A 27,141-nucleotide genomic window follows, 5' to 3' on the forward strand; every position below is an offset into this window, starting at 1 on the left:
TTATGGGTGCCAGGTCCGAGCATTCCTAGATGAACAGTTTCCTGGAAAGTGGATTGGTCGTCGTGGGCCAGTTGAATGGCCCCCAAGGTCTCCCGATCTGACCCCCTTAGACTTTTATCTTTGGGGTCATCTGAAGGCAATTGTCTATGGTGTGAAGATACGAGATGTGCAGCACCTGAAACTACGGATACTGGATGCCTGTCTGGCATTTCTCCTGCGGTGTTGCTATCAGTGTGTGAAGAGTGGGAGAGGAGGGTTGCATTGACAATCCAACATAATCCAGTCATTAAGTCTGACGTCACTAACTGTGTCTGGGCCTAAACTCCGCTGCAGGTCCATATATCAAACGATCACTATGGCATTACTGAGAGTTGAAAAACTGTCTAAAGTCTTTCATCTTTAATAAAATGATCAGCGTTCTGCTCTACCAGGTGTAACAATTGAGTTTAACATCCAGGCATCCATGAAAACGGAATTTATGACATTTAACGGAGTTAGAAGTTAGCAGGGAGTTAGCTCGCTAGCTTCTATCTAAATACAATATAGCATGTCCTGACTGCGGGGTTTTGGAAACAAATTAAAACGTACAGCTCTGCTATCACTTCCAGCATAAATGAAGACAGAAAACTAGACAGCAGTGACATTTGTAGGGTTACTGAAGTTGGGCTAGCTGGTATATAATGATGTGCTACGTGACCGCTAGCGACACAGCATGTTAGCATAATATAAACAAGCTAACTTTTTTTTCCACTCGATAAAAGTTAACGTGAGGGTTCTCGGTGGTCAGGAACAAATGTAATCGCATGGCAGGATGCTGTAAAAGGACCAAACTTCAGCCAGGAGAACAACTGAGATAATCCATCCACAATACGAGGTTAGTCATTCATATACTGCTGCATGGGCTGGGCTGTAGTTACATCCTAAGGTTTTAAAAAAAACTGAGCTTAAATAAATGATTAGCGGTAATAAAAGCCGAGGGAGGTCAACAGGGATCACTGACTGTTTTTAGGAGCTTCTTGAGATCAAATAGAAGAAAATACATAACATTAAACATGTTAACAACACAAAAGCCATATTAAACGCAGACTACTTTAGACCTGGAAGTAGGATTCGTCGCGTCATCACTGAACAACCGGATAGTCAAGGGTGAAAATGAAGTTTAGTTTCCAGATTTTTGCTTGCTGTCTCATTATGCCAGCAGGTGGCAGTACGTTAGTCGAGTCGTCTGTGTTGCTGCTCCGTCCATGCGCAGAATCATGTCAGGAAAAGTCGGGAGAAAGCGCCAGAGTCCAATTTGGGATTACTTTGAATATGACTGTGCTTTGCTTAAAGTAAGTGTCTTGTAGTGGAAAGAGACAAATTGAGGGAAAATTAGGGAAAAAATCCCACAAACCTTAAAGTGCACTTGAAAAGTTCACACCAGAAGGCTAACCTAGCTTACCTTGAGAAGGTACGGGAGCACACTCAACCCTCATCCCCAGAAAACAGAAGCTAACCCCAGACAAGGCAGCGTGATGCATCCCGAGACAACAGGACGGGGACATCTACATAACTGTGTGAGTCAGTTGCCTTCAAAAAGTTTATCAATTCACTTGAACCAAAATTACGAACACCCGGTGCTGCAAGAGTTAATAGTTAATAGTCTCAACACCCAAGGATACGCAGAAGAGCATGACTGATATGATGAAACTGGGATTTTGTTACACTTAATTTTTGCAAACACAACTAAACCTATAACTGAAACTAATCAAAACTAAACTGAAACTAAGGATTTTCAAAAAAAAAAAAAAAACTAAACTAAACTAGCAAAGAATTGGTAAAAACTAATTACAACTGACATAAAATTGAAAATCTGAAGTCGAAACTAAATAAAAATAAAAAACTAATGAAAATTGCAAAACTGTTAAAACCCTGGTCCAGCCTAAGATGGCGTTGGACATCTTCAGGGCGGAAAAGGGTTGGTGTGACCAAGGTGTGGTTTGGCTTGTTGTATGTATATTTCGAGATGATCTGGCTCTGGATGGACCAGTTACCAGGGCATGGAAGGAGGACGGACTCATTAAATGAGGAGAAGGAATTTTCTGGGATTGGAGATCCTCTGGGTGAGTGGTTGACTAAAAGCATGCATAAAATAAAAGCTATTTTTTGTTATTGATTGGTAATAGATTGATAATTGGCCACATTTACAGCTGTATTGACTTGTTGTGGACGTAGTCTACTTCATGTTTAAGCACTCTAATTAACAGATTGAAAATAGAGACATTAAAGGAAGAATATGCAGCGCCACCCTGTCAGACACCAGTGACGGTGGGGCTCAGTGATGAATCAGGTGAGCTGCATTCATGGCTGAATCAAAACATAGATTCCCCTGCTGTGGTCAGTGAGGGGAAAACGGGGAAATAAAAGTAAAAGAGGCATTTATAAACGTTTATGTGTCAAGTTTATAAACGGGATAAAAAGGGGGGTGTTTTACTGTTATTTTAGCATCAGCATTATTATTGCATCAGAATCATATAACAAGCATTGCATTGATCATCTATTGAAGCTTTTGACATTACATTAACATTTGTATTACGGTGATTGTTATAACCTCAGGTTAATCTTCTATTTACAGGTGTCAGAATGGTCATATGATCTTTCATTGCAGGTGTAACCATGATCATTTTTATACATATTGCAGTTTGTTGCTCATTATAGAGTTGTGCTCAAGTTAATAAGGGTTAAAAGTTACAGTCAACGCGATGTTTGGCTGATCTATGGACTGGAGTGACTTTGGGCATGGAAGGCCGCACGCGCTTACATAACACTGATATCATGTTATTCTTTGTGATCTTTTATTCAGTTATGTCTTTTGCCAAGTTTTAAGTAGTGGCAGTTGATTAAACAACATTCATTTAATATCACATACCTGATTCAGAGCATTACACAGATAAACTTAACAATCTGCAAAACCTTGTAGCTGCAATGTTGTGTCTCCATAAGGGACAGTTGGCTCCAGGAGATAAGTGGGAGTCATTGCCTGTCCTCAAGAAGGAGAGCATGTTCCTTTGCTGTGTCTAAAGTAGTCAACAGGTCCATATTGAAGTGAAGTTCGTATTATTACAGGTTTTGTTTCTTGGCAATTCTGCGGACGCAGGCTATGGGCGGAGCCAGGAGTTGAACAGATCTAACATGACATTTAAATTGACTTCATTCCCTGGCACCGGATGACAGGACTGGAGCAACGACACTGGATGGGAGAAGGTCTCACACTTTCTAAGATATGAGGTCACTAACCTTTTCTTTTAATTTTCTAGCTCCGTTGATTTGACACATGGGAATGTGTCAAAAAAGGGGGGGAAGTTGAGTTTTAATAATAATGGATTGGATTTATATAGCGCTTTTCAAGATACCCAAAGCGCTTTACAATGCCACTATTCATTCACTCTCACATTCACACACTGGTGGAGGCAGCTACGGTTGTAGCCACAGCTGCCCTGGGGCAGACTGACAGAAGCGAGGCTGCCATATCGCGCCATCGGCCCCTCTGGCCAACACCAGTAGGCGGTAGGGTAAAGTGTCTTGCCCAAGGACACAACGACCAGGACAGAGAGCCCGGGGATCGAACCGGTGACCTTCCGGTTATAGATACGCTTCCCAACCCCCTGAGCCACGGTCGTCATTTAACATCAAACAAGGGTTAAATGAACATTTTTATGACTTCATTTGTGTTTTTAATAACTTAGGTGTGGTAAAGCTTAAGCTAATAGTGACCCAAGAGGTTTCCGGACTTTTTTAGAGAATCAGTGAGAAGCATAAATCATTATTTCCATGTTTAAGCATTAATTATTGAAATGAATTGAATAGCGTTTAGAAGATAAAATGCCTGTGTTCATGAGAAGCTGAGTACCACACTGGAGAGGAAACCGTGGGACAGTAGGCGGAAGCAAACACATGATTTTTGTGAAAAGGGGGGGGCAAAGGTTAGAATTTAAAATGGCTAATTTGTTTTTGATGTCTTTTGTTAAAATGAGTGGTTTTAATAATTTTCAGACACATCTTGCAAATGTGCTTATAATGAGTTGGCACTCGGTCTTTTGAAGGTCATAAGCTTCGTTCGGCGTGATGGTCCGGACTGATTAAGTGTAGGAAATGCCTTGAGTGCAGAGGGCTAAATGCATACACGCTTACACACACATAGAATATGATTAGAATAAGTCCCTGGGACATTCTGAATATTCTAAACCAATTCTGAATCGCCAGAAGATCAGTAGCTAACAACATTAGATTATTAGAGCTAGGCAGAGAGATGTTTTGGCTTTCTGTCTCTTAAAGAGAAAGGAACAGACACCAGACGAGGTCACAGATATACGAGGATCCTTCGCAGCAGAGACAGACACAGTGACTGCCAAGACACCAACTGGGTTCAAGTGTCATGGCGTTTGGGCTCCGATTAGTCACCTCAAAGGATGGATCCCATAAACACAGCAATAACCATGAAGGGGTTGGCGGAAATCCAGGAACACCAGACCAGCGAGGTTCAAGAGGCTCTTGGTCAAAAGGGGGACACGTTCCTGTTCCTTTTTCTGGGGGATACACAGGACCCGAGGATACACAGATCGTTGTTTGAAATCGGGGCAGAATAATCCCCTGATCTGTGCAACGACTGAAGGGTTGTCTAACCCCTGAGGTTGAAGAAAGAAGAGCAGAGGATCACCCAACTGGAAGACACTGGTGGCTGCAGCAATAAAATAAAGGCTAAAAGCTCCTCGGACAGAGGTTCTAGTCTGAGTACGTCTGAAGGGTATAAGGTAGCACCAAATAAAGCTGTGGGAGAACTGGGGAGTGATGGAGGTGTCATCTGTACCGGCTACTGTTGTAATAATAGTTTTTCTTGCATCTGAACTGTGCAAACACAGAGGTCATCTCACATATGGTTCGCCCAACAGGGGGACAAAGGGCCTCAGGAGTGAGAAGAAATGAACCCAGCCACACTGGATTACAGGGTGTAGGTGAGCTCTTTATTCTAAAGAGCTCATCAGGGGGAGTGTGAGATTATAATATTATTTTATGCCATGTTATACCCCTAATTAAAGATTGTGAATTATTATGTAGTTTTAGTTTGCATTATTCTCCTGAATTAGAAGAAGGTGGTAACTATTGCATTTGTTAAACTGATTTGCATTATATTAGACTGCTGATTTATTGTGAATGAATGATATTATTTTATGATGCATTATACTGCTGCGTTATAAGAAATACTGTTCGCAGAAAGTCATCGCCTTATTTGTCTGATTAGAAGAGAACAGAACATACTGGACTTTTCTGCCCCATCTCAGCAGGAGCAGATAAACAGGGAGCCAAGGTCGTAGCTTAGGTGCTGTGTGAGAGAAAGCATGTGAATGTTTAGGCTTTTATGATTAGGTGGGGGCCACTAGAGGCTATAAGAGTTTGATCAATGCTCCACCATTTTGAGATCTGATGCTGTCTGCGTACGGTGTCCATCTCCCACGCGTGTGATCATTAAAATCATTGTTTGACTCAACCCGGCCGGACCAGTGTTGTTATTGTGGTTTTTCCTCTTGTATCCATCCCCAATATTTGAATCTGTAACATGGTTTAGGTTTTAGTTTTCCCAGTATAGATTATTTCTAAGTTCTGTTTCTCACTGCCCTCACCTTTTGTTTGTTAATCACTCAGTCTCAATAATGCCCTCTCACTTCACTGCAATATCTGCATCTTGGGTCCTTTGTTAAATTCTAGCCGTGACATAAACTGTAAAACAATGGGGAAAACAATGAAAATGGGGAAAAAACAATGAAAACAAAGGAAAATAAAATAAAAAGAGGGGAGTGTAGAAATGTATGTAAAAAGACTTGTCTCCAACTAGTGGTGAAAGGTGGTACTTCAGGCCACCAACTGCCCCAGGTGGACACAACAAAATATGAGCATTGTTAATAAAAATAAGCAATATCAAATAGGATGAGGGTTTTGTGTTTCTCAGCTTAGAACAACTACAATCTCACTTTCTGGGTTTTAGAAAGGGAAGTTCAAAACCAAAGAGGGGAGATGTGGTGTTTAAGCAATTATGAAAATGATCAAAATGTCTCAGTCTGTCAGTTGCAAGTGGGGAAACAGACCTGGATCAATTTTCCACGGGCAGCAGTCGGAAGAAAATTATAGATTAACATCATTAGAAACACTTAGGCCAAGTTTTGGCTGATTTATCTTGCAGCTTCACTTCCATGCGTTCCTCATCCTCTAGAGCAAGCTCCAAGGACGTTAACCTCCCCTGAAGACAAGAAATGCAGTTCCAAAAGCAACACCATGGCAGGCCAAGTAGTGATGGGATTTCCAGCTGTTTTTAGAGAATCGGCTCTTTCGGCTCGGATCACTAAAAAGAGCCGGCTCTTTCGGCTCCCAACCGGCTCTTCAGGTTGTTTTGTTGCTTTAATTAATTTATTATTAACAATCTAAAATTATGCACAAAAGGGATTACTAATGTAAAAAAGTGGTTTTATTCATATATGTTTATATATAAATATATACGGTGGCCCCTAGAGACAAAGCACGTACAAACTCCAAAGCACGTACAAACTCCAAAACACATTTCTAGTGTTAACTGAACTTCCAAAACAGAGCTACCTAGATCACTTAAATTACACAATTGAAAGCATATGTGTATTGTTTGTGTATTTATACACAAGCACTCATATATATTCAAATAATTTTTAAAAAAAGTGTTCATTTACCTGTTACTACAACACATAAAATCTGGTCGTTGTTACTTCCTGGCTTGTGTAGCCACTAGGTAACAAAAGCTCAGCACTGCACCTAGCACCCTGGAGCACTTCTGTTGTGTTTTGTACGTGTTTTGGAGTTTGTACGTGTTTTGTGCTTTGTTTCTTGCAGCCACCGTAAATATACTTTTATTTATTCACTCCACATAAAATGTAATAAATAAATCATATAATATAAGAACTACGGTGGCCCCTAGAGACAAAGCATGTACAAACTCCAAAACACTTACAAAATCCAAAACACATGCAAACTCCAAAACATTTGGACCGGATTTGGGCGGTATCCCAATTCAGGGTCTGCAGCCTTAAAGGCCGCATTTTAAGGCCGATTACGTCACAGCGACACGACGAATTCAAAGGCTGCTCGAAATGCGGCCCTCAAATGCGTCCTTAATTTCCCTGAATTTTAAGGATGGGTCAGTGTAGCCTTCATGGCCCAACATATCCCAGACTTCATAGCATGGCGGTGGTGTGGATAATTTTGCCGAAAAAAAATGTTGGAAGCAGAGCGGCCGAAGAGTAAACTTTCAGAAGTAAGTACTGAATATTATGTCACTTATTTATGCGCAAATGTTTTTATAAAGAAGAACATTAAAACATTACTGTTGGCCACATGTCGGGAAAGTTATGTGACATTAGCGATGTTTGTACTTTCAGCGTTTACTTTGTTTCAAAGCCTTTACTTCAAAATAAACGCCGTTCAATAGTTGACTTTAATCTTACAGAGAATGTGATGATTTTATGGATAATTAAAGTCAGTCATATATCCACAAACACAACAAGCTGAAAGTCAGTGATGCTGCTCGGTTTGCAGTCCTGAATATCACGGCACAAGCAGGATTCACTGCACTGTTAATGTTAGCTATGTTATATTGCTGCCTCTGTTCGGTGGTGTCGAGCCAAAATGGACTTTAACGTGTGTTTGAACGAGCTGACGGTTCACTCGTTAAGCTGAAAGAAAGATGGTTTAATCACAGCAGTCACACATGTGTCCACTGTACCATCTGGGAACTCTTCTTGTTCAGCACTCGTAATAACACAAACACTAAATCCTCCTTCTCTTGTGCTGTTTTGTAGCAGTGTATACACCTGAGACTGTCACCTGTCTGTCTGTCCTGCACTCTCTCTCTTTTTCTTTCTCTCTGATTGTGTAATAAAAGTATGAACATGTATTTATAAGTTACACTTGTTTGAATCCTGCAGCTTATCACACATTTGATTTCCATGTGTGACAACTGCAAGTGTCCAGAGTGAGGACAGACTGAGGGACCCACTGCTGCACATCATCTGTGAGGCTTTGCACCCCTGATGATCCACCAGGACAAACTCAGCAGTGTGTGAGGAAGAGGAGGAGGAAGAGCCAGCAGCAGCTGACAGATGGAGAGAATAGACAGACTGTTCCCTTTTTGTGAAGGACTGCTAGGAAAGTTTAACATAACTAATTGTCTGTCTTGAATCAGTCTTATTAGGTAATGTTCAAATAATGTTATCATCCCAGTGTTTTCAGTGTGGGAGAAAGTACTCAGGGCCTTCAAGTTACACACTATGAAAGGCAGCAACAAGTTTAATGTTCAGAAACCTAAAGTATGTATCAGCAGCAGAATGGAGCTAAAAATAAATGTTTGTTTCAGTTCTATGAAGCTTTGAGTATTTTGGATTAGTAGCACTGCTGTGTTTGTTGCATCATATTGCTGTAATTGTTTATATGCTTTATATATTCTGAGGTAAGTTGATCTATAGTGTTACATCATATTCTATAAGGATGTTATGTGTTTGTAGACTTTCTGCCCAGTTTGACCCATTTAGCAGAAGTCAGCCTGTTTAAGGCTCTGATATCTATTCTGTATGACTTAAAGCAGTTATGACATGGTCTGATTTTCTCATCCAATAAAGGAATATTCAATATATCAGTCTACTCTTCATTTCATCAGAAACAGTTATCACAGCTTGTAAATTTTCTTTTTGTAAATATATGTAAGCAATGAGCCAAATTTAGTAATGCCAACATACTGAAGGAACAACATTTGTCTCTTATATATGATACACCTATATATGCACTGTCAATATACATTTTGAACCAGCTGCAGACGTCAGAGTAACAACTGACTGACCCCAGATAAAGTGCGTTACAGTAGTCCACAGGGGAAGAAATAAAAGCATGGATCACGGTTTCAAAGTGCTGCCTAGAAAGAAAAGATTTCACTCTTGCCAGTCGCCTTAAATGATAAAAACTGGGCTGGTCCAACTTAAAACCAAGGCCAGTAACAACAGGTTTAAAATAAACTTCCACGGGTTCCAAATCAAAAGAAGAGGACTCACAGGGGCCACTGGGTCCAAACACCAACAAATCTGTTTTCTTTTCATTCAAATTTAAAAAGTTTAGAGCCAACCAAGCTTTAATGTCATCTAGGCATGTCAAGAGAGGTTTTATTCAGATGCCATCCTTCTGCTTCAGTGGCAAATAAATTTGGCAGTCATTCCTATATACTTGTCTTTGAGTGAATATTTAAGGTGATAAGACATGTAAATAACTGCAACTTGAATCTGTACTGAGGCTCAGTATTTGACACAGAGCTCATGTTCGCTGCTGTAATAGCTAATAATGATTAATATAATAACTATAATATTGGCCATATTATATTTACATTACCAAAGTGATATGACTTTAGTCTCATGAACAACATTAGCTAATTGTTATTTACTAGCTAATCTTAAATGACTGTTCAGTACAGAAATGAAGCCCAAAAATCATGTTTTACTGTCCTGTGGTCTCAGCCTCAGATACTTATCAAATCACACAAAGCTCTTGTAGAAAAAAACAAACAAATGAACAAAATATGTTCCCCTTCATTTCTGTCAAACAAAGTTGTATGACACGTTTCCAGCGGTTAGTATCAGAGGTGGGACCAAGTCATTCTTTTGCAAGTCTCAAGTAATGTCAGGCAAGTCAGAGTCGAGTCTCAAGTCACTGGTGTAAAAGTCCGAGTAAAGTCACAAGTCTGAAACTTTGAATTTCAAGTCCTTTCGAGTCTTTGAAAAAAAACGAAAAAAGCATGTTGCAGTTATATGCTAAATGTAAATATTAGACCATGTAATTTTTAAATCTGTTTTTCTCAACACATGACAAAATAGTGAACTTAGAAAATATACACAAATTGTGAAATTGCACCCCTTTAAAATGCAGCTCAATTAAACTTAGCTCCTAGAATAATTTTCACCGACAGTTCTGAGATAAGCTGCATGTTATTCTTGGATGCGGTTGTAGGACCGGCTTTAAAATCGCATGACAAAAATATCATACACATTAAAAAAAACTGTATCACCAACGTAGCCTGGACAACATTTGCTAGTTAGATGAAGTCAGCTATCTCATCGTAGCATATTTATATGCATATTTATAATTATACGGTTCTTGGAGTGAGTGCATACACTCATGAAGTTTAGTAACTTCAGGTCACTGCAACAAGCCCAGGTACAGTTTACCGACGGATGGGTGCAGGACCTTGAAATGCACCGTGTAGAACGAAAGACCATCGTACGTATCATAAGTTTACCAGTCTCACAAATTGTCTTCATAAATACACATTCGTTAACCGTTTATTAATAGGAGCTCAACGATAATTAATTAGTAGTGGAAATAGTTTCTGTTCGTTACAGAAATGTAGCAGTGACAATAATATTGTATGCTGTATGCTATTGCTGCCAGACTTGCTTGTAACCTATATCACCAATTATGTTAAGAAAAATGACGTATTAACTACTACAAAGCACTGACCTTTGTGGGAATGCTTGGAGCAGACTAACCTGTGAGCTGGAGTGTTCTGGGACGTTATATTTGGTCTTTGAATGGCTGCAATCCAGGCCATCCGTATGGGCTCAAAATGTGGTCATAAATATTTTGTACTTGTAAAAAAGATTTGTATGTGTAAAAAAGATTTGTGTGTGCGTAAAAAAGATTTGTATGTGTAAAAAGAATTTGTGTATGTGTAAAAAAGATTTGTATGTGTAAAAAAGATTTGTATGTGTAAAAAGAATTTGTGTGTGCGTAAAAAAGATTTGTATGTGTAAAAAAGATTTGTGTGTGCGTAAAAAAGATTTGTATGTGTAAAAAAAATTTGTGTGTGCGTAAAAAAGATTTGTATGTGTAAAAAAGATTTGTGTGTGGACTTAGAAAAAAAACCCCTGCAAGTTACAAGTACGGATTTTTGACCCTATTTTTCTTCCCTTCATCTGATTGGTCAATGTCATGTCAATCACAAATGTAACAATCCAATCAGAGAACAGATGGGTTTGGCTGTCAGAGGGGCGCTGTTTTGAACTGCAGGTCCTTGAAGGGTGATACCGTTTGAAGCTGGAGGATCGCTATATAAATATCCGATAGCAGCTAGGTCCCCTAACTTTCAGTAGCTGTTGAAAGGAAAAAGTTGTGGTATATCAGTGGTTAGAAATAACATTATTACTTTAGGATTAGTTTAACACAAAGTCAGGGCTGACCCAGGACCATTGCTGTGAGTCACAGTGCGCAGCATGAAGGTCCTTTCACATCGGATGCAGGATACGCTGGTAATGCTAACTGCTAACTAAAAGCAAAGGATCCAGAATTTGTTACGCTGGCTGCTGGGCTCTGTGGGTTTTTGCAGCAGCTCTACCTGTACTAGATGCACCTGCTCCTTGTCTTTTCTATCTCTGACTTTATGTCCTCTACAAGAGTTTGTTTTTTTTGCTAGTTCTTCAAATGTTCAATAAAAACATGTATGCTAATTCATAACGAAGAAAGCTTTGTAATGAAGACTGTCATTTCCAAAACCCTGCCCGCCCCCACCCCGCGGTCCGCAGCGCTGTTGAAAAGGCTGTGGAAGTCCCTGTATTAAACACGTAGACCTGTGACACAAAAATCACCAAACTCGGACGACCACAGACTGTTTTCCTTCGTGGTGATGAAGGAAAACGCTGGGTTGGCATGTAAAAGGGCATTTATTCCCTTCAAAGACCTGCAGTTCAAAAAAAGCGCCCCTCGACAGCCAAACCCATCTGTTCTCTGATTGGATTGTTACATTTGTGATTGACATGACATTGACCAATCAGATGAAGGGAAGAAAAATAGGGTCAAAAATCCGTAGTTGTAACTTGCAGGGGTTTTTTTTCTAAGTCCACACACAAATCTTTTTTACGCACACACAAATCTTTTTTACACATACAAATCTTTTTTACGCGCACACAAATTCTTTTTACACATACAAATCTTTTTTACGCACACACAAATCTTTTTTACACATACAAATCTTTTTTACAAGTACAAAATATTTATGACCACATTTTGAGCCCATACATCCGTCGCCTCTTTGTTACTTCGGAAACATGGCTCGAACAACCGATCTCTTTACCCGTCGGCTTCCCGTGGCTGTCATGCGACCGGCTATTGCAGTTAATAATACAACAGCTTCTTGCAATTTTTGTGTTTCTTTTTATCGCTGTTGAAGAAAATATAATCTGATCAAACATTATTCAGCTTTAAATATTGTTCAGCTTTAAAGTTACTGTGCAACTGTGTAATAAAAATGTGTGCTCACGACTTTGGCCTTGAGAGCGATAAGAAGCGATCGCCTCATCCTGCAGGCGAAAGATATCTGCAAGCGAAGAGACTAGAACACCCAAGGCCGATTTCCTTTTATGGAGTTGTTTTTCTGCTAATGCAGCACTGTCCTCACAACCCCCTCCTGTAAGTTTTAGAGAATATATACCCATCCTCACAGCAAATATTGGGAATCTCTTGATGTGAGCTGTTTTTGAGAGGTTGTCTCTGTCTCAATAAAAGTTCACTGATTCCCCCATCTGCTGCAGGTGTCCGGTTGTCTTCATTCTCCGCCAGCCTGGTTAAGTCAATTCCTCCTTAACATCTAAAAGAACCTATTTAATGAAGGAAGACGGGTTCACTTTGTGTTTAATATTATTCTATTGCTGTTGTTGTTTTTTTTGTATCCTTCAATTGGCGTCACGGAACAGGATCCGCTCCAGGGCAACTGGAACGGATGGGAGGAAATCGGCCGTGGTCTGAGTGAACGGAGTTTGGACAAAAGCTGTGTGCACACAAAAACAAGGTAAGCAGACCTTTTATTTCTGCTATATTGAACATTATAAAAATACTTAGTGTCCAAACTCCTAGTAATTCATAACCAAAATTGTCTGGCTTACTTAAGGCTTGCTGAGAATCAGACAAGTGAATAAGAGATAAGTGAATAAGAAATAAGTGAATAAGTGAATAAAGATAAGAGTGAACTGAGGTCTGACCACGGTTGCGGCCGACGGGTCGCTCTCCGGTGTCGGATAAATACCTCAGCAGGTCTGGGACCTTGAAAGGGTTTATTAGTAACGCCTTTCTAAACAAATTAAAAGGTTAAAGGCCTTGAGAATATTTTTTAGTAATATTCTCTAAACTACAGAAGGGTTAGGAAGGCCCAGAGGACTTTATTAGAAAAGATCCTCTAAAACTTAAAAAAGAGAAGTACTGGTTGGAGTCCAAAAGGAGAGGTCCCTTTGATCAATAGGAGAAAACGGATCTCTTCTTAAAACCCCGATGATTTTAGTGTTTTAAATGTTTTGATGTTCTGTTTGATATTGGACACACATAAATACACGCTGAATGCTTGCTGTGGAACACTGGGCAGGACAGTTTGGTTCTCCGTGTTCACAGATTACACAATTAAAGGAACTAGGTTCCTCTTTTGGTTAAAATAATACACCACACATAGAATTTTTTTTACACATTTATTACATACATAAGGAGGGTAATGAGTGACTGCAGGTAATGTATGAAGTGTGAATGAGACGTGTGAACAAGGTGACAACCAACTAGCACCCCTATCAGGAAGCTCTAGGCAAGGTTACCCGCCAGACTCCGGTTTGGTAGAAGCTTGGTAACACCTGAAGGGATATTTCAGTGCTGACTCACCTTTAAAGCAGCGCCCCAGCTGATTAGTGCCTAACAGAGGCAGAAACCCAGCTGGCCCAAATTCTCCTTTAAAATCAATAAATAGAACATAAATTACCGGTGTGTGTAAATAAGTTGTATAAATCTGTTAGATCTGAAACTCCTGCTAAAAAACTTCCTCTCTACAACTCTTTTCTCTTCTCTCCCTCTTTCTCTCAGTTGGGATTCTGTGTGTGTATGTGTGCTGGAGAAATAAAAAAAAAAGGAAAAGGGTCTCTCTCTGTCTCTGTGAGAGGAAAAAGGTGGGGGCCGAGTGAGCCCGCGGGGCCGAGCGGGTCCGCGGGAGCGAGCGTGTATGCTGTATGAGGAAGAAGGGAGTGAGAGGGAGCGAGTGAAAAGAGTAATCGAGTATTTGGTGATTTTTTTTATTATTTCAGAGGCACTGGGTAAGAGTTTTGACTTTAGCTGTGAGAGTTGTGAAAAGAGCAGGTTTTTCTTTTGTTGTAGACTGTGAGTAATCGGTGTTTTTCTGCCTATTGTGCTGCGTGGAAGACACAGAAGTGTAGAAATGTTTGTGGTTTATCTTTGTTTGACGTTTTATATAGAGTTGGTTGATTCAGGGTGATTTCTCCCGTTTAAGGGAGGAGTTGCATTGTGGTTATGTTAAAGCTTTGCTGTAGGGGTATGTGTGTGATTTTGTGCTGGCTTCGCATGTTTAAATGGATGCATAGAAGTTTGTCAGTGAGAAATTGTTATGGTGGGGTTTTAAAGTTAGTAAAGAGTCAAACAACGCCCACTGTTTTAAAAAGGCCCAAAACATCATAAAAGACACCTCACATCCTGGCCACTCCCTGTTCGAACTGTTGCCCTAAGGCAGACGGTACAGGGCAATCAGAGCAAGGACTAATAGACTCAAACACAGCTGTTATCCAACTGCAATAACACATCTGAATACTACAAAAATGTCCACCATGCCACTCTTGTGTTAATCTATGCACGGTCTGAAGCATGACGGTGGGAATACTTAGTATTTTAAGTATTCTATCTATTTTATTGATTGAATTTTATTGTTTTTTTTATATTTGATATTACTAGGGATGATGCAATGATCAGGGACCATTCTTAATGTCGTCGGTCTCATGACAATGACAATAAAGTTTTTGATTTTGATTCTGATTCTGAAATACACCCTCCTCAAGAGTTCAATGATTTAGGCAGTTATGTTTATACAAATACTAAATGTATGTTTAGTGTCTTCATACAGGTGTTTTTTCTTAACCTGGAAGCCTGAGTACGGCAGCAGAAGACAGGCCAAGCTTTGGCTAAAATTCACGGCTGGACACCAGAGTTGTCCTCACCCCTCCCGGTAAAACAAAAAAGAGAGAATGTAGTTTGAGGCAGGTTTTTCTCGCTGACCTGCTCTGGGTGCTGTGTCCCTGAATCTCACCAGTGTTAACCTCTGGCGGAAGACATGGAGAAAAGGAAAAGATGTTCCTGGTAAATCACTGAAACAAATAAAACCACACACAACCAGAGAAAGATATGAGAAGGGTGAGGAACAGACACATGTGCGTGTTAGAGAAATGCCTCGTTTGAGAAAAAGTTAAAGTAACCCATATACAGACGCACCCATACATGCAATGAAGAAACAGCTTACATACATGTGCACGTACATGCAAGGTTAAAGTAGCGACACTTAACATACACCTGTTTTTAAATGATATAGTTCATACATTACTGACAATTAAACGCTTTGGGTTGCAGGACAACAACGTAACGTCAAAAGACAAAGACACTGGTCTGAGGATTAAGTGAGGACACGACAAATTTAGTGGTTAAAAGGGTCGACTTGGGACATGTTTTTGTTGATTGTTTAAGACAAATGACTACTGAATGATAGGAAATTCCTTTTTAGGTTTCTAAACAGGATCTTAAGAATTTTAACACGTACCTGTGTTGTCCTGTCAACTTGAGGGGTTATGAGTTGATTATATGGAGAAAAAAAAAAAAAAAAAAAAAACAAAAACAAAAAAGGGGGGAGACGAGATCTCGTTGTTTCTCCCCTCTCGGGATAACACAGCCAACACAGCACAGCCAACACAACATCATTTTCCTGTTCGCCTGTTTTGTTTTGTTTTTGTTTTTTCTGAGAGCCGAAGCTGACCTGGACTCCTACCCTCCCCTCTACCATCGTTGCCCTCTCCGCGACCATCTTTGACCCTTTGACCCCTGAAGGCCACAGCAGCTGGACTCACAACAACAACTTGAGGATGTCAACAGTGCTGCAAAAGAGTGATCTCATGCAGCAGAGACGGAGAGCACTAAACCTAAAGCCCGTTTCACTACACGGGGGAAATTCCCAGGCTGCGTCAGCTGACAGAGCTGTGACGAGACGCGCATTAAGCCCGGAGGAAAAGGGACGGTGAGCAGAAGGATGCTGACCTCTGAGAAGAGCCGAACAGCAGAGCTGCAGAAGGCCGTGGAGCAAAGTAAGGAAGATGCAGGCAGCTGCAACAACGGATGAAAACAGACCCAAAGAGGAGGGGAGGACCCTAGGCCATGCGTCAGGCCGCTGGTTTACCTAAACTACAGAACAGGAAGGTGATGAACACAAACATATACCAACACACGAACACACACTTCTGCATGCGCCTACTTAGAATGAAGGGAAACACACACATGAACACTTATGCACTTGTTGAGGGAGTAAAAACTGATACATACCCATGCACTAAAATCAAAATGTTGATTTAATTTACTAAGAAGTGACACACAATGCTCCAGCTGCTGCAATGAAGAATGCTTTACTGACAAAGGCTCAATGCTGCACACAACAAAGTCAAATACAGAATTTGCTATAATAATAAGCCCAGAGGGCATTTGTGTGGTCTGGGGAGCAGAGTCCGGAGCGGTTTGGTTATGAAAATGATGCCCGTGCGAGATATCTGGGGCTTAAGGCCTCGACTTAATTGTTTACTCTACACTAAAAAGAAAAGAAAACACTCTGAGCAGTGGTGCAGAGTGAAAACGAGGAATTAACAGTGTGAGTTTTATTTCAGAGCGCCACGTCATTGTGATGGAGATTTAATAAAGGAGGAACACACGGACAAAGAAGAAGAGAAGGGGGGGCAGCCCTTGAACGCGATTGCCTGAGGCATTAAAGTTCTGTACTAAATTCTGGTTTCCAGTGTGAGAAAAGTCACGCAGTGCCAGTAGTAGAGCTAGGTTGAGTGATGATTCTAAATTACTGTAAGTAAATCATCGTACACCGTTCAAGTTTCATGATAACGGGGATCTAGACTTTGTTGAACCCTAGGCAATTTGAACAGGTAAAAGTCGAGTGACCAAGTAGCAGTTGAATAAAAGTCATTGAATAAGTGTTGAAATAAACTGGCAGAATTAAGAGAATTAAAACATTTCAAGAGCTCAACTTACTTAATGGTTCAATTTTGTTTCACGAACGCAAAACATATAGGTTTATGAATATGAAAAGGTTGAGGTGGTGTTGATTTGACTCTGTGTAGGTTTAGGTTGGTATTTTTATTGATGGGAAGAATATTCAGTGACAAGTCCTAAGACCCGGGCGTCTGCATTTTGTTTTTGTTATTTTTCATTTTATTTTGTTTTATATTTACTGATTTTTGTTTGTGAATCTTTTCTTTAAGCAGATCTGCACATCGGAAATTACAAGCATTACACGTCGGCGAGAAAATTGTTGTAAGTGAGTTTCTCCGCATTGAAATGGGTTCTGGAGGAAACACTTGTGGGGACAATTAGAAACGAGAGTCCCTGTTTAAAAAAGGATTCAGCGAGGTAATCCAAACTCAAGTTCTTGTTTCTTTTTGAGATGACGTCATTTTGCTGAGTGTGGAAACTAGATGCGACGACAGGTTTCACTATCAGCAAAGAACGGATGAATGGATGAAAGACTGGGAATAAAAACAAACGGACTGACTGGTAAAAGATGACAAGACTTGACCATGACTCAAGGTTAACCACCTCCACCTAGATAGGATAAAAGGGTGGATGAATTTATGTGGGTTTCTTTTACAGGAGTAGAAGGATGACAAAATATTCGAGGATGAGTGAACCTGTAAATGCCATTTTTGTGTCTTGTGTTGCTTGCAGAGGTAACTGCGCAGCGTTACCATTTACATTTTCTTCCCTACAGGGTTACAGTTTTAATGTTTTTCTATTACAGGATTTCTGGGCGGATGTGTGAAGAAACGGTGTTTATGGGTTAGGAGTTGGGGATGCTATTACACTGTATTTACAGGAAATGTTTTATAGCACCTATGGAATGAGGATGCCTGACTACGGTCAATGTGCTGCTAATGTTTGCTTTGCTTTGGTGAGTGGGGTGCAGTAGAAAACAGACAAGTGACATGAAAACAAGTAATAATAACAAATAACAAATTTGGGGACAGTTTGACCTAGAGCCCACTAACTGGCCATTAGGGGCTCTCTCTCTCTCTCTCTCTCTCTCTCTCTCTCTCGCTCTCTCTCTCTCTCTCTCTCTCTCTCTCTCTCTCTCTCTCTCTCTCTCTCTCTCTCTCTCTCTCTCTCAGGTTGTTGCTCTTTAACTCCTAGAACACGCCCTTGGCGAGGTGGGGGGAACTGGACCACCTTTCTGTGCCCCATCATCCTCTATTAGACGACATCCAAGCTAAGTAAACATGTCTTGGCCCTTTCCCCCTGAAATGACAGGCAGGCAAAGATGTTGCGTCTTTGTTTGCTTCCTGGCCCTGGGTCTCATTCCCATTGGCATAATCCTGATCTGTGAAGGGCCCCCGACACTTCTGACACTTTCAAGTTCAAAAGCTTCGCCCCCTTCTGACAGTCCCAATCTGACAAATGTAGCCCCTAGGGTCTTGCCCACCACTTCCTCTCCAGTTTTGCCCACGCCCGATCCATTTAGAAAGAAACGAGACACGGTTACCTCCTCGCCAACGGATGATGAAAACTCTGATCGTGAGGGTGACGAACATTATCGTCTTTCTCTTGTTTAAATGCTTCTAGAATGGTTGTTTCTCTGTGGTGTTTTGTATTAGGCTTGTTATTAATTGTTTCCCTCACCCACTTCCTCTTGAAGGATATATCTGGTTGAATTGTGTCTGGTCGGGTTGTGAGGGTTAAGCGATGTTCTCAGGGTCTCCGGACTTAAGCCTGAGCGAATGTGTACTCCCACCACTGGATATGAATTGTTTTATTCCACACCCCTTCCTCACGTTTTACCATATTCACTTTTGAATGTCCTTAGCAGTTACCGTTCTGTGTTTATTTTACGATTGATTTATTCTTTCACATTTTCACGTTTATATCTCTCATTATTATAGTATACTCTGTACTCTCCACATTTTTATCATTACTTATGCTTTTTGGTTGCTGAGTTACAGGAACTGTTAATTTTGTGTCACTACCCTGGTTGCACTAACTCGTTGTATCCGTGTGTGCAGGACAGCTGTTACTGCTTTCATCGGGAACCGAGACTGCTTGCAGCCGACCCCTGGGCAGGGTGGTGCCTGGACTCTTTTCTCCTCATCTGCAATGACAGATAAAGACAAATGATAAGACCCGAGGAGTTTTTCGAGCCAGGCTTCGACACGTCTCTGTGTTCCTTTGAATGTTACTTATGTTTGTGTGTTGACCCATTTAAGATGGGTCAAAAGGGGGATTTGAAGAAAATATAATCTGATCAAACATTATTCAGCTTTAAATATTGTTCAGCTTTAAAGTTACTGTGCAACTGTGTAATAAAAATGTGTGCTCACGACTTTGGCCTTGAGAGCGATAAGAAGCGATCGCCTCATCCTGCAGGCGAAAGATATCTGCAAGCGAAGAGACTAGAACACCCAAGGCCGATTTCCTTTTATGGAGTTGTTTTTCTGCTAATGCAGCACTGTCCTCACAACCCCCTCCTGTAAGTTTTAGAGAATATATACCCATCCTCACAGCAAATATTGGGAATCTCTTGATGTGAGCTGTTTTTGAGAGGTTGTCTCTGTCTCAATAAAAGTTCACTGATTCCCCCATCTGCTGCAGGTGTCCGGTTGTCTTCATTCTCCGCCAGCCTGGTTAAGTCAATTCCTCCTTAACATCTAAAAGAACCTATTTAATGAAGGAAGACGGGTTCACTTTGTGTTTAATATTATTCTATTGCTGTTGTTGTTTTTTTTGTATCCTTCACTGTGTAACTGATTTCAATTGAAAGCCTGCGTGCGCTAGTACCTCTTGCCACGAGTTCCCAGAATCCTTTGAGGTTTTACCCCTGAATGACGTCACATTTTCAATCTCTATTTAATATGCATGTTAAATTTTATATTTGGGGTGGAATATCAAGTCTTTTCAAGTAAACTGGTTCAAGTCCAATTCAAGTCCCAGGTCATTGGTGTAAAAGTCCAAGTCAAGTCACAAGTCTTAGAACATTTTTTCAAGTCAAGTCTCAAGTCATAAAATTAATGACTCTAGTCTGACTCGAGTCCAAGTCATGTGACTCGAGTCCACACCTCTGGTTAGTATCATGGTTGCTAGGCAACCTGGGAAGCGTGACGGAGACTAGACCGTCCCATACAGCCCATGTGTTTGCAACAAACTTGCCATTTATTTTGCAAATCGAGCTCAACACTGCCCCTAGCGTCCTGGAGCACTTCCGTTGTGATTTGGAGTTTGCACGTGTTTTGGATTTTGCACGAGTTTTGGATTTTGCATGTGTTTTGGATTTTGTACGTGTTTTGGAGTTTGCATGTGTTTTGTATTTTGCATGTGTTTTGGAGTTTGCATGTGTTTTGGAGTTTGCATGTGTTTTGTATTTTGTATGTGTTTTGTATTTTGCATGTGTTTTATATTTTGTAAGTGTTTTGTATTTTGCATGTGTTTTGGAGTTTGCATGTGTTTTGAATTTTGTATGTGTTTTGAATTTTGTATGTGTTTTGGATTTTGTAACTGTTTTGGATTTTGCATGTGTTTTGGATTTTGTGCGTGTTTTGGAGTTTGTGCGTGCTATTTGGAATTTGCAAGTGTTTTGGAGTTTGTACATGCTTTGTCTATAGGGGCCACCGTAAAAAACCAACTATTTACATTTTAAACTTTTAACTATTTACATTTTCAGCTTTTTCCTATTAAACAAATTTAAAGTGAAACAACACAAAACACTGCAAACCACAACACAATTAAATATAAATTAAAATATGAAAACAAAAAGAAGATGCAAATTCTCTGTCATATAGGCCTGCATGAATAAACCTTCTGAATCCTTTATTATCCGCAAATGAAAATAGTTGTGGATGATCGCTATACCTTTCTAATGTGACGTTGTTGTCCCTGGCTCTCTTTCTCTCTCTTTCCCTCCGGCTCTGTTCCTGTGCTACTGCGATAGTAACTACCGCCCCTCCCCCCTCTTCCCAGCGCAAAGCACAAGGCTCGCGTGTGGAGTGAAGCGGAAAAAAGGGTGAGCGAGAGCGTCGTTCACTTCAAAGATCTGGCTCTAAGAGCCATTTTGTTCGCGACCGACACATCACTACATGGTGCTGGGTCGTTGACCCCGCGTTTTGTGTTTGGCATTATGTTTATTAATATTAGCTAGTCTGGTGTTTAATTTCTTCATGGTTATCTCTATTAGTATGTAGGCTTCATTCTCAGGTTTCCAGTTCTAGGTTTATTTTCTGTGTCCTCCCCTTGTGCCCTGTTCGTGTCCCTGAGTTCGTGTTGTGGATTTCCTGTTTTATTTTGAAGGTCTGTGTCTGTTGTCACTGTGTTCAGCTTGTATCCTCTGGTCGTCTTGTGTATTAGGATCAGTATGCTTCCCACCTGTGTGTCATTACCTGGGGCCTGTGCTTCGTACCGCGCTAAGTGAGTTAGCTGGATTAGATTGTTGACGATTTCGCGTGATCCTGGATCGTTCGGTTCCCCGAAGCCCATCCGGGACTTGCTGTCATAGCAACAGAGCCGTAAGCGTAAACCTGCTGGGGAGCAGGTTTACTTTATGTAAACAGGATTAGATTGTGGCCACGCAGGTATGTCCGCGTCATTCATACGAAAGCAACAGCGATATTCCACCACTGTTTCACCATAAATAAATAACATCAATGTAACTAAAGATAATGCAGCACTTGATCCTTTTATTGATTTCACACAGATACATACAGGTCATTCCCTAAAAAAGGGAAATGTACTATTAACATTCTATTACATGTATGTGATTATTACAGATGTAATTCATATTTCAGAGTAGTAATTGTAAATTACTTTGTGTAATCAAGATGAGAGACCACGGCTATAAAAGCGAAGGTGGATTTGGGAAGTCTGTCGCAGTCATATCCTGTCCGTTTACGCGAGCAACCCATTGCGGAAGGTGCAAGATTGATAAGGAGAGTCCTCAGAATTCAGCGTATATTGCGGGATAGACAGGATCCTTTAGCTCAGCGCGACAGTGTGCTCATAGAGAGATATCGATTTTCCCGTGAGGGTATTATTCACTTAACCAACTTGTTGACGAGGGGGTGCAGGACCACCACCTGTCTTTTTTTTTGCTCTGCCCTTTTCTTGGTTGCTGTTATGAACAAACAAACAGAGTATTCCAGGGTCTCTTTCCAAGAGACGACAAGCAATATAAGTGATAAATATTACCATTCTGTAGAATATTCTTATATTTCACTTTTACTTGTTCCCATGTTCTAGTGGGTCCTGTTGTGGCTCTAATGTGAAAGGGGATATAATATAACATATTATAATATAATATAATGTAATATAATATTGGATAATATGGTGTGATATGATAAATCTACCCTACCGCCTACTGGTGTTGGCCAGAGGGGCCGATGGCGCAATATGGCAGCCTGGCTTCTGTCAGTCTGCCCCAGGGCAGCTGTGGCTACAACCGTAGCTTGCCTCCACCAGTGTGTGAATGTGAGAGTGAATGAATAGTGGCATTGTAAAGCGCTTTGGGTGCCTTGAAAAGCGCTATATAAATCCACTCCATTATTATTGTTATTATTGGATTACTTACGAGTTTGATTTGTCAGCAACTTTCTGCCAGCCCTCTCTCCTTGCTTTTGCAGCCTTTGCAGTGTTCCCTTGCGTTTTAATTAAACTCTGAAACTCCTGAAATCCCTCACTCAAGAGTTCTTGCTCTGCTGCCGAAAAATACCGAGCGCGCTCCTTCGCCATTTTCGCCAACCAATCAGCGGGTTGCCGATCACTGTTTCTGCTATCGATGCGTAGCCCCTTTTACGGCACCCAGTGATCGCACATTACTTCATCCAGCTGTACTAATCGTCAACAGCAGGTGTGTTCGGGGAACCGGATTAGCGAGCTCACGGTTAGCGCGATGATTTGATCTTGGATGTTTCATTTGATCTTGGATGTAGTAAGCGACGTACGAAGCACAGGGCCCAGGTCTCCTTGTGTGTGTATATATAGTGGGTGTCGGTCTGTGCTCTTTGTCGGCTTGTCTGCGTTTCATGGTGTTTTGGTTCTCTGGTCTGCGTCTCTCTGCCCTTCACCCCGTTTTGTCATTATTTCAGGTTTACTCTTAGTTTGCCCAGTTTAGGTTTCTTCAGTTATTTCTCATGCCTCATTGCCTGTTTTGTCACTCTGCCACTTTGAAAATAAACATCACTCATATCATCAGTCTATTGCCTGCATTTTGGGTCCTCATTTTTCACAACACCTCACGGCTCGCCCCGGCAGCCGTGACAGGAACATTAATATTGTGGGACATAATGTTACATTTATGCAGAAGGTTGTCGTACCCACTGCTATATGAACACGTAAATGTATTACTGAATGATTTAAAGACAAACCAGGAACCTTTAAAAATAAAATATGTCTTTAAGACAAAAGTAAGGAAAGTGTATCCAAGATGAGACCCCTAACACATCAGGCGAAATGCTGTCAGCGACTGAATCCAGCAGTTTATTTTCAGCTAACTAAATGTGAAGCCAAAACATGAATTTAGACCTTCAACTTCTGGTGTATGAAAAATAACTGTGTATTTTTTATTTGTAATTGTTAGAATCAGAATGTTTTCCTGGTATTCTTTATTTGTAGTTAGACCTGAGAGCTGCTGTGACAGAAGGCCAGAAACTGTAGAAACAAACTCTTATATCAGTGATGTATTTTGCATATTTTCTTTTTGTTAGGTGGCGGCTGTGTGCGGACAGGGATAGGACCCAAGATGCAGACTCCAGAGACAAACTGTTAGGTTTGTAGCTTGAACCTATTCGCTGGAACGTTAAGACAATATAATTACACTGCAAGCAAGACGCAAGTAGGCAAACTTCTTCATGGTACTCGTGCACGGGAGAGATTGGACAGAGCGCCGTCCCTTCGCTTGACCCCAGTAGCTCTCGTCCGTCCTCCCATACACTATCCTTTTATTGAGGTTACATGAATATGCATAGGTTCATTAACATACGACGTCTACATACAAACAAAGAGTACCTTGCCTGTGTGTGTGTGTGTGTGTGTGTGTGTGTGTGTGTGTGTGTGTGTGTGTGTTGCTGATCAAAGGGTCAAACATCCTTGGTCAGGAAGAGGGTAGACTAGACCCCCCCCGGTGAGGAAGTCCAGCAGTTCATCTAAACAGAAAAGCACTTAGACTAAAACAGACGTAGCTACGTTAATCCTACCATAAAACAATAAGAGAAGGTATGACCTCTCTCATGCTCCCAGGATGTAGGTGTGGAATGCACACCAAGCCTCTGTAGCCTGTTAAAGATCACACAACTTATCACTACACAATTGATTATACACCTCTAAGCATCTATGGTTAAATATTTCTAAGAATAAATAACAATCAACAATACAAACTCTAACACAAACTTAAACCAAAACAGCTTTAATGCTGAACTCAAACATAACATAACTGGAAAAAACTCAAAAAAAACTAACACCGGTGGACTGGCAAAACACACAGCAAAATAAACGGTAGATCGCGACATGGACACAGAGAAACACAGGGCTTAAATACACAGAGGGAGCAATCAGGGAATGAGTAACAGGAGGGAAACACAGCTGGGGCAAATCAGGCCCAACGAGACCAGGGGAAGCAAAACCAGACACATTAACATCAGACATGGACTTCCAAAGTAAAACAGGAAACATAACACAGACTCACATGCAAGCACTAAAACAAAGGGAACAGAGACGTGGGACCAGGGCAGACACAGACACTGACTGGACGTGGAAATACAGCAGACAGGGGAGACAGCAACAAAGGAACACAGACAGAAAACCAAAACACTAAAACTCTAACCAAACCCCACCCAGAGGACCTTAACTTAAGAAAAACCCGTAAAGCAACGCTAGGATATAAAGAAATAACAAAATCAAATAACCAAAAACACAAAACACTGGGTCACCGACCCAGGAACCCTAACACTTTTATCACTAATCTGAACAGTGTCAAGCTGTTTTTACTTGCAGCTTCAGACAGTTTGTTATCAGATCCTTGCTGATACTCCCATCTGATAGAAAGAATGTTATCATGTCATATAGCAGTTGTAATTTTATATGATTCCTCATATAAAACTTTACCTTCTGAGCTAAAACAAAAAATATTTTCTATATAACAGAAATGTTCAAACATCAAGTTATTTAAATTGTTTGTTTGTTTGTTTGTTTGTTTGTGTCAAGGTTCGAGTTTTTGAGGAGGACACAAACGACTGCATGGTCCTCAGTAGATGTCAAAATAGTGGTTTTTATTATACACATATACATGTGGGGAAGATGAGCATCATAAACCTTTCAGAGCTGATCTCCTCCGAACAACCATGTCACAAGGCTTTTATTGCAATGATGCCGTCAAGTCACATGATAAGTTATCAGTCAGTTCTCAGAACTCAGGAAGTTCCCCTTATATGGCCTCCAGATGTTTCCACTCAGTCCAGCACTTAGAGAAAACCAGTGTGTGTGGTGTGTATATCTATTCGTGTCTATTGTGAGTGTGTGTGTGTCAAGCAGGGAGCATGTCCTGAGACGCCCTCACAGTTCTCCATAAGTGTGTGCGTGTTCTACATGACTATGTAGGTGCGTGTAGTGTGGACTTGAATGTGTGTACTCTGTGTAAGTGTATTCAATTGTTGTCCAAAACCAAATATGGGGTTGTCTTTAGTCGGCCTCAGCTCTGACAGCATTACAGTGGAATGTGTGGGGAGTGTGTAGTGCATGTATCTGCAGACCTCTTATTATTGCTCAGTTTAACATGAATATGATTAAGCCTGGAATGCAGGATTCTTCTGTAACCATAAATGATAAATGATAAACCATAAGTGATGCAAACGCAATAATACTGAGTGTGAATTGTAACCCAAAGACAGTGAAATAATATTCCACCTGATAATCCCTCCTCTTGGCCTTGAAAAAGGCCAACATTCCCCAGGTGTGTCTCACTCCTCCGCTCGGCCGGCGACCTCTCCAGGGCATCATAAACACAGGCGCACCTGAACCAGCTGAGCCTGAATCTAGAGCCCTGCTTACCCATTTTACTAACACTCGTCCGACCAGAGGGATGAGACAACCTCCTCTCACCAATATACCTATAAGAGTAACAAAAGAAAACATGGCAGACATAAACACACCCTTCCATTGCCCAAAAACACGTCATCCAATCCTCCAGCGCCGTGTTCACACCTGAATGTACATGCATTGTTAAAGTGTTTTTCATCACGTCCGTCGCAAATTCAAGACATGTGTAAATATTTCGTTGCAGTTACCTGTGTCCACAGCCTCTCTAGTTAATGTCAAAATGCACTGATAACCCCAGTCATCCTCTGGATACAGAGGCGCAGGCTCAGTAAACAGACGAGGCCTGGCAGTAGCACAAGCAACACAATCATCTACTTGCTGTTCTTTAGCAATTTGAGCCATCCCATCCGGCGACTCAATCAATTTGGACTCTCGAGCGGGTAGACCTCTGCGTCTGGGCAATTCACCCGTCTGTCAAAAAACAAACAAACATGTAGCAACACTCATACATGTCAACACCCCCTTTATTTTCCAATTTCCCCACAACCCAGCTGTCCTTTTAGCTTCAGACTCGAGTCTCAGCCTGTCACGCTTCAGGCCTCTTTGCCACCTCCTCTTGGAGTGAAGAAACGCCCTCGGATTCTTCTTTCTTGAGCTCCCCAGGTAGACTACTGAGTGAGCCAGCCACGTTGCAGAGGATTATTCTGCCTCTGTTTTACCACCCGTGTTGTGACTTGGAATGAGCTTTTCCCTGAGCTCCCCTCTGCTCATTCACCTTGAGACCACTGGAAGCAGAACTATTACTTCCGGAGCTTGGCACGCATACCTAAATTATTAAAACACAAACGAAATCATAGACCCCTGATATAGCTTTTTGCCTTTACGAACCTGAGCACAATTCTATAATGAGCAACAACCTGCAATATGTACCAAAAATCTTCATGGTTACACCTGCAATTAAAGATCAGA

The 27,141-nt window shown here is 41.0% G+C and overlaps 1 long non-coding RNA gene across 2 annotated transcripts in view; it reads left to right on the forward strand.

Annotated features, from left to right (window-relative positions):
- LOC145423501 (uncharacterized) overlaps positions 1–19,744 on the forward strand; it is a 152,313-nt gene extending 132,569 nt beyond the window's left edge. For both annotated transcript variants that reach the window (XR_013904558.1, XR_013904559.1), the window contains exon 3: positions 12,783–19,744. This is a non-coding gene — a long non-coding RNA (uncharacterized LOC145423501). The remainder of the gene's footprint in view (positions 1–12,782) is intronic.
- Positions 19,745–27,141: the final 7,397 nt, after the last annotated feature.

Source organism: Astatotilapia calliptera, chromosome 22 (genome assembly GCF_964374335.1).
Source record: "Astatotilapia calliptera chromosome 22, fAstCal68.1, whole genome shotgun sequence".
Taxonomy (NCBI): Eukaryota; Metazoa; Chordata; class Actinopteri; order Cichliformes; family Cichlidae; genus Astatotilapia; species Astatotilapia calliptera.